Below are 17,879 nucleotides of genomic sequence, written 5' to 3'. Positions count from 1 at the left end.
CAGGTAGGGCCATTCTCCCTGGCTGCAGTGTAGGGAACATATTCTTACATCTTGTCCTGCCCGGACTGGCCCAAGAGCTACTGCATGAACTATTTCTCGTTTAATCTGTTCAAAGGCTTGTTGTTGCTCAGGGCCCCATTTGAAATCATTCTTCTTCTGGTTCACTTGATAGAGAGGGCTTACGATCATACTGTAATTTGGAATATGCATTCTCCAAAAACCCACAATGCCCAAGAAAGCTTGTGTTTTGCTTTTGCTAGTTGGTGGAGACATGGCTGCTATTTTGTTGATCACATCCATTGGAATCTGATGATGTCCATCTTGCCATTTGATTCCTAAGAACTGGTTCTCTTGTGTGGGTCCCTTGACCTTACTTTATTTTGTGGCAAAACCGGACTTCCGACGGATTTGCACTATTTTCTTCCCTTTCTCAAAAACTTCTTCTGCTATGTTGCCCCACATGATGATGTCATCAATGTATTGAAGGTGTTCTGGAGCTCCACCTTCTTCCAATGCATTCTCGATCAGTCCATGGCAAATGGTAGGACTGTGTTTCCACCCCTGGGGCAGTCGATTCCAGGTGTACTGGACGCCCCTCCAAGTAAAAGCAAACTGTGGCCTGCACTCTGCTGCCAGAGGGATTGAGAAGAATGCATTAGCGATAACAGTTGTGGCATACCACTTGGCTGCCTTTGACGCCAATTCGTATTGAAGTTCTAGCATGTCTGGCACAAGCAGCACTCAGCAGTGGAGTGACTTCGTTCAGGCCACGATAGTCTACTGTTAGCCTCCACTCTCCATTAGACTTCTGCACTGGCCATATGGGACTGTTAAAGGGTGAGTGGGTCTTACTGATGACTCCTTGGCTCCTCGGTTGGTGAATGAGTTCATGGATGGGGATCAGAGAGTCTCTGTTGGTGCAATATTGCCGCCGTTGCACTGTTGTGGTGGCGATTGGCACCTGTTTTTATTCGACCTCCAGCAACCCCACCACAGAAGGGTCCTTCGAGAGGCCAGGCAAGGTAGACAGCTGTTTAGTTTCCTCCGTCTCCAAGGCAGCTACACCAAAAGCCCACTTGTACCCTTTTGGGTCCTTGAAATACCCTCTCCTGAGGTAGTCTATGCCAAGGATGCACGGAGCCTCTGGGCCAGTCACAATGGGGTGCTTTTACCACTCATTGCCAGTTAGGCTCACTTCAGCCTCCAATACAGTTAGCTTTTAGGATGCCCCTGTCACTCCAGCAATGCTGATGGGTTCTGCCCCTATATAGTTTGATGGCATTAAGGTGCACTGTGCACCAGTGTCCACTAAAGCTTTATACTCCTGTGGGTCGGACATGCCAGGCCATCGGATCCACACAGTCCAGTAAGCCCGGTTATCCCTTTCCTCCACCTGGCTGGAGTCAGGGCCCCCCTAGTCCTGATCACAGTAGTCATCACTCACTTCCTGTAAATATTAATCACGAGTCTCTCTATTAGGCTTAGAAATAAAATCAGTGCTTCTACTCCTCTGTCTGGGGACCTGCTCACTGAAAATCGGAGCAGCGGTTTTCCTGGAAAAACCTCCCTTTTGTGATTGTTCTCCCTTGCAGCTCACGTACCCGTGCCTCTAGGGTCGAGGCAGGATTGCCATCCCGCCTCCTCATGTCCTCTCCGTGGTCATGCAGGTAGAACCATAGGGTTTCCCGTGGTGTGTATCCTCTCCTTTGAGCCAAAGGACGCTTATTCCTAACAGCTGAGACACTACTCTGTAGAGGTGGCGAGCAGGACATATCTTCCTTGAGTTGCTGGACCTCTTGGGTTAGTTTCTACACAGCAGAGATGAACAAGGAAGAGAGATTTGTTTCGTAATCCCGGAGTCTATCAATCACCTCCGCCACCGTTGGTGCCTCGTCCTCTCTCCCGGACATTACTGCCAATGAGGTTGCATATGAGGATGGTGCGCTCCATACATACTTCCGCCACATGGGTTGTGTGCACTCGGCTTCATCTGGATCTTTGGATGACCGTTGATCGTCCAGGTCACCATAAATCACCTCAAACACAGATAATTCCCTCAGAGATTGGATGCCTTTCTCTATAGTTTTCCATTTTCCTGGGCGATATGTAACATCTTCTTTAAAGGGATACCTTTCCTTCACTCTGGACAGGAGTCACCTCCAGAGGCTGAGGGCTTGTCTTTTTTTCCCAATTGCTTTGTCAACACCCCCTTCCCCAGAAAGGGAACCCAGTTGTTTGTCTTCTTCTCCCTCTAGTTCCAGGCTACTGGCCCCATTATCCCAGCATCGGAGCAGCCAGGTGATAATGTGCTCACCTGAATGACGGCTATAATCTTTTCGCATATCTCGCAACTCGCTCAAGGACAGGGATCGGGTGGTCTCTATTTCATTTATGACTTCTTCCTCCTCTCCCTGTGATGGCCCTGCTTTTTCATCATCCCGTTCTAAACGAGTTGACGTCCGTTTCCAGTATTTCATCTTGTGCATGGGGGCAACTGATACGGGTACGGGTTTATTTTCTGAGCCAGCTCCAGTACTTATCATGGGGGTTTGAGTGGCTGCAGTGCCTGTCCTCAGGGCTGGAGTGTCTACAGTGCCAGTCACTTTGCCTTTCAATCCAGAGACATTCTCTTCCCCTTGGGAGCACTGAATACTGTTGAGCAGGGTTTGGTATGCATGGGCCAGGCCCCAGCACATTGCAGTTATCTGTGTCTCTCTGGAGTTCCCAGCATAACAACATACTTTCTCCAAATATTCTACTAGTTTTTTAGGATTCTGCACTTGTTCAGGGGTGAAACTCCAAAACACTGGGGGTGCCCACTGCCCTAGGTATTTGCCCATGCTATCCCACATGCCCCGCCACTCGTAACTATCAAGCCTTGGGGCAGATTTCTGGGTGATATTCTTAAGTTGCTTAGTCAAAACCAAAACAACATGCCCAAAAACTAACAATAAGTGCACCTTAACCACCCAAGGATGTTCAAGATACAAAAAGGATTGTTGTAATAGAGGCAGAGACATCATAGAACAATGTTGCAAAGGTACTATTCTGTATTTCCTCCATGTAAAATCTCTCAGAGGAGGAGGTATAATTGCTAATTGCCTCAATAAGGTGGTATCCAAAGTACAGTAATGGCAGCCAACCCCCACATTGAGGAGAATTAACTCCTTCTCAGCCAAAACCAGCACACAGCTTCAAAATTAGAATTGAAATAAATGAGAATGAGCTGTTTAGAAGTCTTTAGAAGCCTGGCTGTGAGTACAAATGATACTTAGCTGTTAGAAACCTAAGAAACTTTCTAGCTAGTCAGTGAGGTCAATAAGGCTGTTTATTTAGTTGGCAAATGTTTGTATTTTATTTTAGCTTTAATTCCTCTGTCTCTTGCTTTGTTGTCTTTAAGATGGAGTTCTCATGAGGATTAATTAATTCATGTCTGTATTGCATGCGAAGAGCAAAAATTTCTACAAAGTGCAGTTATGCTAAGGGTTACTTTACATGTTTTTCCTAACATTAGAATAGATATTAATACCATATAAACTGAATGATCGAAAAGATGTAGTAGAACTCATTCAGGCTTCTCCACCTCCATGTGTCTGTGCTTTGATCCGTTTGTTCTGCACTAAGAAGCATGTGGAATGTCAAAAAGAGAGAAAAGTTTCCTTATAGTGCTTCAGCAGGTGAGACAAAAGAGCAATAGCAAGGAAACATGAACCTCATATACGTGAAGCTTAACATGTCTATATTTTTTTTGCAGTAAATAGCCTGGAACCCTGCAGTGCCTCATAAACCATCCAAGAGAGCCAGAAGAGGGCACATGGGAGCACAAGTATGAAATGAGACTGAGGTCAGAATAAATGCACTTTGTAATGGATAAGGACTGGTCCTCAATGTCCAGAGGACAGAACCTATTCTACCTATTGAAGGACTTGGGGGGTGGGATCCATGGAGAAAACACTCACACCAGCACATCCAACGGGGGAGTAAGTCAGGCCAAGCAGTGTGGTGGTAAAGGTTCCTTAGCTGTCTCCGAAGGGGTGAAACAGAAGAGTAATCACCTCAAGTGTATGTATACGAATATATGCAGTCTAGGAAACAAACAGGAGGAACTGGAGCTCTGTGCCCACTCAGAAGGGTATGACATCATAGGAGTAACTGAAACACGGTGGGACAACTCAAACGACTGGGGGATCGCAATGGATGGTTACAGGCACTTTCATAAGGACAGGCAAGGTAGAAGAGGTGGAGGAGTTGCACTCTACATCAAGGAACACTTTGAATGTATCGAAGTCAACTATGGTGATTGCGGCTGCTCTATCGAATGCCTCTGGGTTAAAGTCAAAGGGGTCATCTCCAAGCAGGACCTCACAGTGGGCATCTGCTATCGACCTCCTAACCATGGTGATGAAGCGATACTTGGGGCACTAAAGCAAGCTTCTGGCCAACAGAACCTGGTCCTGATGGGTGACTTCAACTACCCAGACATCTGCTGGAAGAACAATACGGCAGCTCGCATGTCACCCACCAAGTTCCTGGAATGTATAGAGGACTGTTTCCTGATACAAATGTTAGATGTGCCAACCAGGAATGAGGCACTGCTGGACTTGCTATTCACAAAATGAGAAAGCCTGCTTTGTAATATCTTGGTTAGTGATAGCCTTGGCTGAAGTGACCACAATATTGTGGAGTTCGGGATCCTGCTGAGCATGCTGAAGGTCAGTTCTAAGACAAGGGTTCTGGATTTTAGGAGAGCAAACTTCAGTTCACTCAGGGCTCAACTGGGAGGGATTCGATGGGAAGCTTCCATGGAAGACAAAGGAGCTAGCGAGTGCTGGGAATTCTTCGAGAACTCTCTCTTGGAAGCACAAAGCCAATTCATCCCCTAGAAAGGAAAAGGAAGTAAGCGGAGCAAGAGGCCCCCGTGGCTCAACCATGACCTCCTGGGTCTACTCAAATCCAAAAGGGAAGCATACCAGAGATGGAGAAGTGGAGGATTAGCCGTTGAGAGCTACAAGGGCATTGCCAGAGTGTGCAGAGATGCAGTTAGAAAAGCAAAAGCCCAATTTGAATTGAAACTGGCTGTAGACATAAATAATAACAAGAAAGAGTTCTTCAGACATGTAAGCAGAAAAAGAAGGAAAACATAGGCCCACTGTTAAACAGAAAAGGAGAATCAATCACCAATGATGCAGAAAAGGCAGAGGTCCTCAACACCTTCTTCACCTCTGTCTTTACCAGCACTGCAGGGTCCCAGGCTTTGGGAACAAAATTGCCAGTTGAACCAAACTCTGACTGACCATCAGTGAAGGAAGAGTTAGTATATGAATTACTACAGGAGCTTGACCCCCACAAATCAATGGGCCCTGATGCCATCCACCCGAGGGTGTTGAGAGAGCTTGCTGACATCATCGCAAGGCCACTCTTCATAATCTTTGAGAAGTCATGGAGAATGGGGGATGTCCCAGAGGACTGGAGGAAGGCAAATGTTACCCCCATCTACAAGAAGGGCTCGAGGGAGGATCCAGGTAACTATAGGCCCATCAGCCTTACTTCAATCCCTGGGAAAGTTATGGAACGAATCCTCCTGGGGGCCATCACAAGTCAAATGAAGCACGTGATTGGGAAAAGCCAACATGGCTTCACTAAAGGCAGATCGTGCTTGACAAACCTGGTGGCCTTCTATGACAAAGTTACTTGCCTGGTTGACATGGGGCGGGCGGTGGACATTGTCTACCTGGACTTCTCCAAGGCCTTTGATACAGTCCCCCACAGTCTCCTCCTGCAGAAATTAATGCATTATAGCCTAGACAAGTGGTCTGTGCAGTGGGTGGGGAACTGGCTGACAGGCCACACCCAAAGTGTGGTGGTAAATAGCTCTTTCTCAAACTGGCAACCCGTCACTAGTGGAGTCCCCCAGGGATCGATATTGGGCCCAATGTTATTCAATATCTTTATAAGTGATTTGGATAATGGGATCAAGTGTAGCCTGATGAAGTTTGCAGATGACACCAAATGGAGTGGGGAAGTAGACACTCTAGAAGGGAGAGCTGCTCTGCAGGGAGATCTGGATAGGCTGGAAGAGTGGGCCAGCAAGAACCTTATGAAGTTCAACAAGGACAACTGTCAAGTCTTGCACCTGGGAAAACATAATCCAGGAGTGCAGCACAGACTGGGATCCACCTGGCTGGAGAGCAGCTCTGTGCAAAGGGACCTGGGGGTCCTGGTGGACAGAAAGTTCAACATGAGTGAACAGTGTGCTGCTGCAGACAAGAAGGCCAACAGGATGCTGGGTTGCATCAACAAGGGCATTGCCAGCAGAGATAAAGAAGTCATCATCCCGCTCTACTCAGCGCTTGTCAGGCCACACCTGGAGTACTGTGTACAGTTCTGGTCCCCGCTATACAAAAAGGATGTGGCCAGGCTGGAAGGGGTCCAGAGAAGGGCCACCAAGATGATCAAAGGACTGGGAAGCCTGCCATATGAGGATAGGCTGGGAGAACTGGGTTTGTTCAGCCTTGAGAAAAGGAGGCTCAGAGGGGATCTCATCACCATGTACCAGTACTTAAGGGGTAGCTACAAAGAAGATGGAAGTTCCCTTTTTACAAGGAGTCACCTGGAGAGGACAAGGGGGAATGGACACAAGTTGCTCTTGGTGAGATTCTGATTGGACATGAGAGGAAAATTTTTCACAGTGAGGACAGTCAACCACTGGAATAATCTCCCCAGGGAAGTGGTTGACTCGGACATGTTGGACACCTTCAAGAATTGTCTGGACAGGGTGCTGGGCCATCTTGCCTAGACTGTGCTCTTCCCAGAAAGGTTGGACTAGATGATCCCTGAGGTCCCTTCCAACCTGGGATTCTGTGATTCTGTGTGTCGTGGTTCAGCCTCAGCTGGCAACTGAACACCATGCAGCCGCTCGCTCACTCCCCCCCACCCCTGTGGGATGGGGAAGAAAATCGGAAGAGCAAAAGAACCTGTGGGTTGAGATAAGCACAGTTTAATAATTACAATAAAATAATAATTATAATTATTATTATTATAATGACAATTATGTTAATATAATAAAATGGAAAAAGAAGGGAAAGAAATAAACAAGAAAAAAACCCACAGAAACACAAACGATACAACTGCTCACCACCCGCCGACTGACGCTGCCTGTCCCTGAGCCGCAATTGCTGCCTCCCTCCCCTGGCCAGCTCCTCCCAGTTAACATACTGGGCATGACGTTACATGATCTGGAATATCCCTTTGGTCAGTTTGAATCCGCTCTCTTAGCTGTGCCCCCTCCCCTCCTGGCTTCTTGTGCACCTGGCAGAGCATGGGAAGCTAGAAATGTCCTTGACAAGTACAAGCGCTACCCAGCAACAGCCAAAACATCTCAACATTTTTTTCCATGCTAAGTTCAAAGCACAGCACTATGCCAGATAGAGTGAAGAAAATTAACTCTATCCCAGCTAAAACCATGACACTGTGTTTCTGTGATTCTTTACTATTGATCTTGCAAATTCCAAATGCCATAATTCTTTTTGACTTGAGAATTGCAGCTGAGGCATTTGGCAGGGCATCTGTGAGAGAAGGGGAGACTGCCATACTTTGTAAGTAAAAAGGGTAGGGAATACAGATCAACCTCTAATGCATTCCTTGATGTCTATATCTAGTAAATATTATGCACCTTTTAGTCATTTTCAAGGCTCATTTTGGATTTTTAACAGTTCAATTATATGGCTGTATAGCTGAGTTACTAATTTTGTAGTAGTGCTATCTTTGGAAGGTGAGCCATTACTAGATGATTGCTATAGCAGTATGTTGAGCCAAATTTACCCTGACATGACTGCTTTGCTCAGGGCAGACACGCAGGTCTGTTTATGTGATTTGCAGACAGTAATTCACATCCTCCCAATGCCGAACACTTTCTATTTCAGCTCTGTGTATCCAGGCTTGGCTCAACACTGCATTACTCCACATTTATGCTGGTAGAACTCCTTTGGATCAGTCGGTATAAAACTGGAAGAATGCTGATAAAATAGGCTTCCTATCATCATTTTCAGGACACTAAGATTACCTCCCTAAGATAAAGATGAACAGACATATCCTGTTCTATATTGCTGCCTCAGCATGTATTTTTCACTTATTGCTTTAGATCCTTGAAGTTTTTAAGTATTTGCTGTATATTTCTGAGCACCCCTATTGGATTACCCTGATTTGTTTTTCCCCACAGAAAACTGGCATTAAGTGGTCCTTTACCCAGCAATAATAATCTCATTTATTTTATTTGTAGTACCTTGGAGACACCCTAATGCTTTTATATAATAAAATAGCCATTTATTTACAAATATTTTAAAGCTTTTAAAGCTTGTTTTCAATGTTTTTCTTCTTTTTAAAGTGGAAATAATTGAATTTGATGGGAAAAGAATTTCTGTTATAAAAAAAAATTATAGAAGTGTATGTATAGCTTCATGTGAAGGGAAAGAAACAAGGAAACACCTAATTCTTAAATATATAAAGGAAAATATGAACATTGTATATATCAATAAAATGAAAAGTACATGGAAGAAGTTAACTATGCACTGGAATGAGCTTTTCATTGACATTAAAGCTGACAGCTGTCTGCATGAAAGAGATGTCTGATAATAAGGCAGGTTTTTGAAACCAAACTTGCACTGGCATGACTTTGATTTTTAGTCAAGTCTGGCAAAAAGGCAGAAACTTTAAAAAACAATTTTAGAGGGAGGGTGAGGTCATGTTACAGGCTAAGAGTTTGCATAATCCTTTTTACATAATCCCAGCAATATTGCACTCAGGTAGGGCTGTTCAGTATATACTGGTAAGAGGATGCACAAGGTACCTACCATAGCAGCCTAAAAATAAAGGAAAAAAATTTTGTTTTCCTAGTATTTATGGAATATGTTCCAGATGCAGAATTATTCTGTGACCTCCCTAAAGGGCCCTGGTATACCTTCTGGAGACCTGAACCAGCTAGCCCAGCCCAGACTCATGGTTCTCACTGAGGGGATGGGACCTGCTTTGGCAGCTTGTAGCAGGGTGGGGTTTCTGGGGTGTGCCTCTAAATAAGCCATCCTCTTAAGCTACATAGATGACATCCAGGATACTGAAAAGATTTAACACTGTCCTATTAGCGCTTCCAGGTCAAGTGTAGAGCATATGCAAATGTTGCTCCTCCTGAAGAGTGGCTGTGTGATGGGAAACAGCATGCCTACCTAATGGACCAAGGAGCAAGGGGGCTGTGGGATATCATATAGAAAGGGTGGGTTGTGGAGATGGGGAGGCTGAGTGGGATCTGAGCCAGAAAGTGTTAATGCTTTTATATAAAATGCCACAAATTTTATTTCTTATTATTTGTTTTGGTTTCTTGTAAAAATTATAACTGCCTTCAGTTCAAGGCTTATATTTGATACATGGGAGAGAGCATGGTGAACATGTGTAAGCACATACAGGTGTGAGTGTGTGTTTGAAAGTTTACTGGTCCTGTTCAGCAAATGCACTTTATTCCCATCTGGCAGGAATGAAGAGCTACCACAGACACAGATCAGTGGATTTGATGCTCTGTGTACAGACCTTTTTGGGATCATTCCTAGTTCAAGGACATTGTCCCACTGGTTGCAGTCAGACCTCTTCCTATGTGAAGGTTTAGCAAAATTGAAGCCAGAATTACAAATCAATGGTTACCTTGTGGGTCATGGCACACATTGCGAATCAGTATCAAATCATCCTATCAAAAAATCTGCCTTTTCTGAAATGGCAGTAAGGCTTAAAGAATAATTAACAACAACAACAAAAAGTAAAGATTTTCCATGTTGTGATGATTTTGCTTTGGTCAGACTACCTTCCCATGACTTTGATGCTTGTTTCCTATGAACGTTTGATCACTCTTTTTTTATGGAAATAGTTGTCAGCATTTACATTTATTATTGTTCTCACATATCACTATCATCATCCTTTGATCTGACTATTTTTTAAACAATTATGTGCATATTTACGGTGCTGTGTTAAAGCTAAACATACCATATGAATTATAAATAATAACCAATATAGCTTGTATTTCTACATACTTAGAGCAGATGTGCATTTTTCAGGTTAACCAACATGATTTTCTGTTAGAGAAAGTACATACAATAGTCATCAGGAACAGTTTTAACAGTGGGACTGAAGGATTTTCTTCTGTCACTGGATCAGTTTCAGAAATGTTTAGTGTGAATGACTAATGTTCAACAACTGGACAGGCACACGAAATAGCAGTGGAGATGCTCTTCTCTAGGAATGCACAGTACACAAAAAAGAGAATCTCTTCTACTTACCCAGCAGTAGATACTGCAGATGCCTATACTGAGCTTTTTACTTTATGTGCTGTCAAAATATGGTGCAAATCTTTGCATTCAATATATGCACTGCACAGAAGATACAATTAAGAGGAAGGGCCACGTTGTTTTTTCCAGTAAGAATTTTTATTCTTAGCTCTCAGAGAGCCAAGTTATTAGCTATCAGTAGAGTTTGCAGGATGTTTAAACTCTGCTTTTTACTGTCAAGAAAGTGAGATTAAATGGGAGTTCTAGTGTCTCTCTGCTGACAAGAAGCCCATTTCCATTTTTGCTCTTAAAGGAAAGCACTGTATTTCTTGTAATTTGCAGGAAAACCATCAGCTAGATATAAAGAAAAAAATATATATTCAGCCTCTCTTCTGAGACATGGCATCCCAGTTGTCACATTTACTGATAAATGAGCATGCAAAAGCAATGCACTGCTGTGTTTGTTGAGCAGTTAAGTGCAGACTTCAGTATACTGGGACACCCCACCCCACTCCCCCAGTCAATTAACCCACCTGTTGACTTTGCATTCTCCGCGTGGGATTTTGTCGTGCATGTTTTTTCTCTGTCTGCTGCAGATAGTTTCACAGAAATCTGTACTGAAACAGGATCAACCACTGTGTCCTTTGTCAAACAGCTCTTCCCCAGTGAAGCTTGCCTTTGGGAGCTGTTGGCTGTGGGGAGTGAAACATTGCACAAACAGTTCTGTCTCCACTGGTTTGTGTGCAGAGTTGTAACACAGATTTGTATTTGCCCTGAAAACTTGTCTGGCACATTTTGATTTATTGTGCAATAAATTTTTCCTCCTTTTCTTTTCCCAATCCACACCTACCAGCACTGATGAGAGGCTGCACAAAGCCTGTTAGCCTATGTCATTTCTGTAATGTAGTGTTTAACTCCTAGGCTCCTACATTTCTTGTGAACTGTAGAGGAGTTCCCAAGAACTAGTAAATTGTAAGCCATTCTTGGACTGCCATATCTAGGTTGTCCAAGAATGGCTTGCAATATATTAGACTCCAAGTTCAGCTGTAGTTTTTACGCCAGTCCTGATCAGACAGCATCAAAAAAAAAATCCATTGTTTTTCACTGTGGAGAGCAGGAAGGAGCTGACTGAAGAGGAGGATAGTGAAACCAACAATGTAAGGATTTTCCTCTCTTTTGCTAGCACCAGAGGGCATTTTGGTAATAATAATACGTCCTCCTCTAACCACTCCAACTTTCTTGGTAATAATCACTTTGGAAGCTTTAAACCTCTCAAATTTCAAAAATGAAAAGATACTTCTCAGTTATTGTTTCCTTGTTTTTAATCCAAAACTTGCGTTCTGTTCTGTTCTGCTGGGAAGCAGTGTAGAGCACACTATATGTAGTCGAGGCACTTCTATAAGAAGGCAAGATTCCTGTCCCCTGAATAAATGCACTATGATTACTGTCCCCTCATACCTGTTTCTCATCTGTTTCTAGCTGCACTGATGTCTTCAATGATGAAAACTCTGTCATAGATTGCTGCTGTGCTTAAAGCCAAAGGCAGCCAAAAGGAAGCAGGCCCACTGTATTATCATCTTCATGTACAAGAGAAAAATTAAGTAGGAAGATCTAAGCTGCTTCTGTCTGAGGGTTTTGTGACATCTGTGGGAAAACTGATGTTGTACCAGCTAAGGAGAAAAAGAGAAGCAAGTGATAGTACATCTGTTACATTGTGGGGGTACGCAAGAGCAAATGTTTGCCAAGCAGTGCTTCTGAGGCCAACAAGAGAGTCTTAACTTTAGACTTAAAGTTAAGTCTAGGGTAAAGTTAAGTTAGGGTAAGAAACTGGCTGGATGGCTGAGCCCAGAGAGTGGTGGTGAACAGAGCTAAATCCAGTTGGCGGCTGGTCACGAGTGGGGTTCCCCAGGGCTCAGCTTTGGGGCCAGTCTTGTTTAATATCTTTATTGATGATCTGGATGAGGGGATTGAGTGCACCCTCAGGAATTTTGCAGTTGGGCAGGAGTTTTGATCTGCTTGAGGGTAGGAAGGCTCTGCAGAGGGACCTGGACAGGCTGGATAGATGGGCCGAGGCCAAATGGATGAAATTCAACAAGGCTAAGTGCCAGGTCCTGCACTTGGGTCACAACAACCCCATGCAATGCTACAGGCTTGGGGAAGAGTGGCTGCAAAGCTGCCCAGTGGAGAAGGACCTAGGGGTGCTGGCTGACAGCTGGCTGAACATGAGCCAGCAGTGTGCCTAGGTAGCCAAGAAGGCCAATAGCATCCTGGCTTGTATCAGGAATAGTGTGGCCAGCAGGAGTAGGGAAGTGATTGTGCTCCTGTACTCGGCACTGGTGAGGCTGCACCTCGAGTACTGTGTTCAGTTTTGGGCCCCTCGCTACAAGAAGGACACTGACTGTGTCCTGGCTGTGCCCCCTCCCCTCCCAGCTTCTTGTGCACCCAGCAGAGCATGGGAGGCTAGACATGTCCTTGACTAGTATAAGCGCTACCCAGCAACAGCCCAAACATCTGTGTGTTATCTCAACAGGTTTTTTGTTCCATGCTAATTTCAAAGCACAGCACTATACCAGCTAGAGTGAAGAAAATTAACTCTATCCCAGCTAAAACCATGACAGTACGGGACTGTATGTGTCAGTGCGGAGTGCAAATTGGGTCAAATTTATCCTGAGGGCCACTGCGGCACAAGCCACCTTAGAACTGACATGGAAAACACAAACTCCGGTATGGGTGGAACAGTGGCCCCTGCCTGTTGTCAATTTGTGCCATTTATACAAATTAGTTGATGAACAATTACGTGCAGGACACATAGTACCTACCACTAGTCCATGGAATTCACCTGTGTTTGTAATTCAGAAATGGTAAATGGCATCTCTTACATGACCTAAGGAAAATTAATGCTGCAATGGAGGATATGGGTGCGCTACAACCAGGCATGCCGTCACCTGCCATGATCCCCCGCAATTGGCATCTTACTATTATTGATTTAAAATACTGTTTCTTTACAATTCCTTTGCATCCTAACGATGCCCCTAAAGTTGCGTTTTCAGTCCCTTCCATTAATATTAGTGAGCCCCACAAATGCTATGATTGGGTAGTGTTGCCACAAGGCATGAAAAATAGCCCTACGATATGTCAGTGTTTTGTAGCAAAAGCCCTATCCCCAGTACGTGAACAATTTGCTGAAGCACTTATCTATCACTCTATGGATGATATCCTTATAGCTGCAGAATCTGATTAATATATGCAAATGACCTTAGCATTTGCATCCCACCAAATAAAGCAGGCCGGTCTGCAAATTGCACCAGAGAAGATTCAACAGGCAAGCCCATGGCAGTGTTTAGGGTGGAGAATAACAGAACAAAAAATCAGGCCACAACACGTAAGAATCCAAACTAATGTCAAGACACTTCATGATTTACAAAAACTCTTAGGTACTATTAATTGGGTTCGACCTCTGTTAGGTACTATGAATCATGAATTAAGCCCTTTATTTTCTCTATTGAAAGGCAACCCTGAGCTTTTATCACCTCGTGTTTTAACCCCTGAAGCAACGGTGGCACTTACAAAGGTTTCTGTCGCTATCGCTTTGTGTCAAGCAGATCGCGTCTGTCCTGAACTACCCTTTCAACTAGTCACCTTGAATCCATCTACCCAGCCATATGCGCTGCTTTATCAGTGGGATGCAACACGCAATGACCCCTTAGTGATAATCGAATGGATATTTCTTGCTAATCAGTTATATAAGACCGTCATGACACGTCCTGAAAGCTTTGCCCTGCTAATTATGTGTGCTGGTTTTGGCTGAGAAGGGGTTAATTCTCCTCACTGTGCGGGGGTTGGCTACCTTTCCAGCTTCCCGCACTTTGCCATGTAGGTGGGAGGCTGGGAGGGGAAGGGCCATGGCGGGGGCAGCTGACCCCGACTGGCCAATGGCATGTTCTTTCCATACCATGTGACTCCATGACCAGTATATTAAGGGGGGGCAGTTTGTGGCTTGGGGGAGGCACGGAGTCGGGTCGGTGGGTGGTCAGCGTCTGCGTCGCGTGTGGTTTGTTTTGGCGGTTCATTCCCCTCCCCCCTCCCTTCTTCCCCCCTCCCTTCTTCCCCCCCCACCCCGGGTTTTGTGCTTCTCGTTGTTCTCCTTTCCATTGCATTTCTGTCGTTGTTTCTTTTAATTTTAATTATTGAACTGCTCTTATCCCAACCCACGAGCGTTACCCTTCTGATTCTCTCCCCCATCTACTGGTGGGGGAGTGAGCGAGCGACTGTGTGGGGCTGAGCTGCCGGCTAAACCACGACATTATGAAAGGACGACAACGACTCAGAGTATTAGCAGGACAAGATATTGCCAGAATCATTGTACCAGTGTCGTCACATATGTTACAGTATTTGATGCAAACTTCTCTAGGCTTTCAAACAGCTTTAGTAGACTTTCCTGGTCAGCTATATCATAACCTGAGCCACAAGTTGATCCAACACAACTTCATATTATATGAAACCCCAAATAGATGCCATATACCTCTATCAGCCCTCACCGTATTTACTAATGGATCAGTTCGAACCGGCTGGGCAGTTATTGTGTGGAAATATCCATGTACTCAAACTTGGTTGTCAGAGAGCAGCCATGCTGATGGTTCTCCACAAATTGTGGAACTCGCTGCAGTAGTCTGAGCTTTTCAACTTTGGCAAGAACCCCTCAATATTGTAACAGACTCAGCTTATGTAGCCGGGCTAGTATCTTGGTTAGAAAATGCATGTTTGCGGGATGTTTCTCATCCGCTATTATTCCACTATCTATTCCAGCTGTCCCATCTTTTGAATGACAGAAAAGAACCTTATTTTATTACACATATTAGAGCACATACAAGTCTCCCCGGCCCTTTGGTTGAAGGCAACCGGTGAGCAGATGCTCTGACCATGCCTGTTCAAGTACCTCCCAATATGATGGAATAAGCCTGGATTTCCCATGCATTTTTTCACCAAAATGCGAAAGCATTACAAAAAATGTTTTCTTTGACATCTGTACAAGCCCGTGACATTATTAGTGCTTGTCCAGACTGCCAACGCTTCTTTAGCACAACATCACGTGCAGGCGTTAATCCTAGGGGATCGACTGCCTTAGAATTATGGAAAACAGATGTTACCCATTTTCCAACATTTGGTCACTTGAAATATATTCACGTTTCTGTTGATACCTTCTCGGGAGCAATTTTTGCTTCTTGTCATGACGGAGAAAGAGCCCGAGACGTAATCAAACACTTCACCTGTGCCTTTGCATCCTTAGATATCCCGTGTATAATAAAGAACAATATTGGCCCAGCCTATATCTCACATCATCTACTAACCTTTTTTCAAGATTGGGGGGTGAAACACATGACAGGTATTCCTCACTCCCTGTCGTGGTTTAGCCCCAGTCAGCAACCGAGCACCACGCAGCCGCTTGCTCACTCCCCCCTGGTGGGATGGGGGAGAGAATCGGAAGAGTAAAAGTGAGGCAACTCATGAGTTGAGATAAAGACAATTTAATAGGTAAAGCAAAAGCTGTGCGCAGAAGCAAAGCAAACCAAGGAATTCATTCACTACTTCCCATGGGCAGGCAGGTGTTCAACCATCTCCAGGAAAGCAGGGCTCTATCACGCGTAACGGTTACTTGGGAAGACAAATGCCATCACTCCAAACGTCCCCCCCTTCCTCCTTCTTCCCCCACCTTTATATACTGAGCATGACGTCATATGGTATGGAATATCCCGTTGGTCAGTTTGGGTCAGCTGTCCTGGCTGTGTCCCCCCCCAGCTTCTTGTGCACCCGGCAGAGCATGGGGAGCTGAAAAAGTCCTTGACCAGTGTAAGTGCTACTTAGCAACAACTAAAACATCTCCATATTATCACCACTGTTTCCAGCAAAACTCTGAAACATAGCCCCATACTAGCTACTATGAAGAAATTTAACTCTACCCCAGCTGAAACCAGGACACTCCCCCACAGGGCAAGCCATTGCTGAATGAGCACATAACACCTTAAAACGCATGTTGTTACAACAAAGTGGGGGAGCTGGAACCTCAACTCCACAAGAGCGTTTTTCAAAAGCACTGTATGTCCTTTGCTTTTTGAATTTTTCCGATACAGCTCCCCCCATTAGCTGACACTATCTCTCTCTGCAAACAGACCAGCAGAGCACTGAAGGAAAGGTGCAGGTCCTCGTATGACATTTAGAATCTGGGATAATGGAGGGTCCCTTCCCCCTAATAACATGGGGAAGAGGTTATGCTTGTGTCTCCACAGGGTCAGGACCTCGCTGGATCCCAGCCCGTTGTGTTCGGCTGTATCGGTATCAACCCTCAACAGAAAATTCCGCATTGGAAGAACCAAACCCTACTGAAGGAAAATGAAGATGCTCTGTTTGTTGATTGTATTTATAATCTGTTCATGTAACGGGGTATGTTCTTGGCCAGGGTTACCCAAGCTGCCATCGTCTAACAATGTTTGCATAACACTGGCGAAAGCCATAAACCAAGACTCTTTCAGTCTGAATCTATTCACAAAAGTATTCAGCAGCTAGAGAAAAAAAAAACCTGCAGAAACTGCAAACAGATAATGATTGGGGTTGGCTTGATCAGCTCGTTAGTAGTCTAGGCCTGGACAGATGGGTAAAAATTCTTGTGAAGTATGTAATCTTTTGGATTGGAATGTTTTTGTGTATTGTTATCTGTATCCCATGCTTATTACAATGCTTACAATGTTTAATAGATAAGTCTCAAAACCATATTAATAGTTGAAAAAGAAGCTAGTGTGATAGAACACATTCAGAGGCGGAGAAAAGGGAAAAATACTAGCTCAGGAGGCAGGCTATATTAAAGCTGCTCTTTTGTGAGTAAACGACTTCGGCTTTGCTTGTGCAGGAATACGGAGTCCGTGTCATGAATCACCACATTTACTGTTTGGGAAAGCTGCCATGAGAACAGCTCTGAAGAGTCCTGCTCACAAGAGTGGTGCCCACAGGTGTGATGCAGGAGCCCGGCCCCAGCCCCAGCTGCAGCCCGGCAGCTTGCCCAGGCTCACCATTGGCAGGATGACAGCTGTCTCCTGCCTCTGCCGGGCACAGGCATCATCCCACGAGTAACAAACAAGGTGCTGCTTCTGAGGAACAGGCCAGGATCAACCACTGGGTTTATAATTTAGTAACTAATGTAATTGCCCAAGTACTATCAGACATGAATGATTTTTAGTGTCATGGTTTTAGCTGGGATAGAGTTAATTTTCTTCACTCTAGCTGGTATAGTGCTGTGCTTTGAAATTAGCATGGAAAAAAGCAAACAACCTGTTGAGATAACACACAGATGTTTAGGCTGTTGCTGGGTAGCGCTTATACTAGTCAAGGACATGTCTAGCCTCCCATGCTCTGCTGGATGCACAAGAAGCTGGGAGGGGAGGGGGCACAGCTAAGAGAGCGGATTCAAACTGACCAAAGGGATCTTCCATATCATGTAACGTCATGCCCAGTATGCTACCTGGGAGGGGCTGGCCGGGGGAGGGAGGGGGCAATCGCGGCTCAGGGACGGGCAGCGTCGGTCAG

At 44.9% G+C, this 17,879-nt stretch overlaps 1 long non-coding RNA gene across 1 annotated transcript in view; it reads right to left on the bottom strand.

Annotated features, from left to right (window-relative positions):
* Positions 1 to 6,955: 6,955 nt before the first annotated feature.
* Positions 6,956 to 17,879, bottom strand: part of LOC135310918 (uncharacterized) — a 102,293-nt gene continuing 91,369 nt past the window's right edge. Inside the window, exons 3-4 of the long non-coding RNA XR_010370862.1 lie at positions 10,838 to 10,996; positions 6,956 to 6,974 (exon numbers count right to left, since the gene is read on the bottom strand). This is a non-coding gene — a long non-coding RNA (uncharacterized LOC135310918). The remainder of the gene's footprint in view (positions 6,975 to 10,837; positions 10,997 to 17,879) is intronic.

Source organism: Phalacrocorax carbo, assembly GCF_963921805.1.
Source record: "Phalacrocorax carbo chromosome W unlocalized genomic scaffold, bPhaCar2.1 SUPER_W_unloc_9, whole genome shotgun sequence".
In the NCBI taxonomy this organism is placed as follows: Eukaryota; Metazoa; Chordata; class Aves; order Suliformes; family Phalacrocoracidae; genus Phalacrocorax; species Phalacrocorax carbo.
Note: the sequence above shows the minus strand (reverse complement) of the source record. Positions and strands in the feature narration are given on the sequence as shown.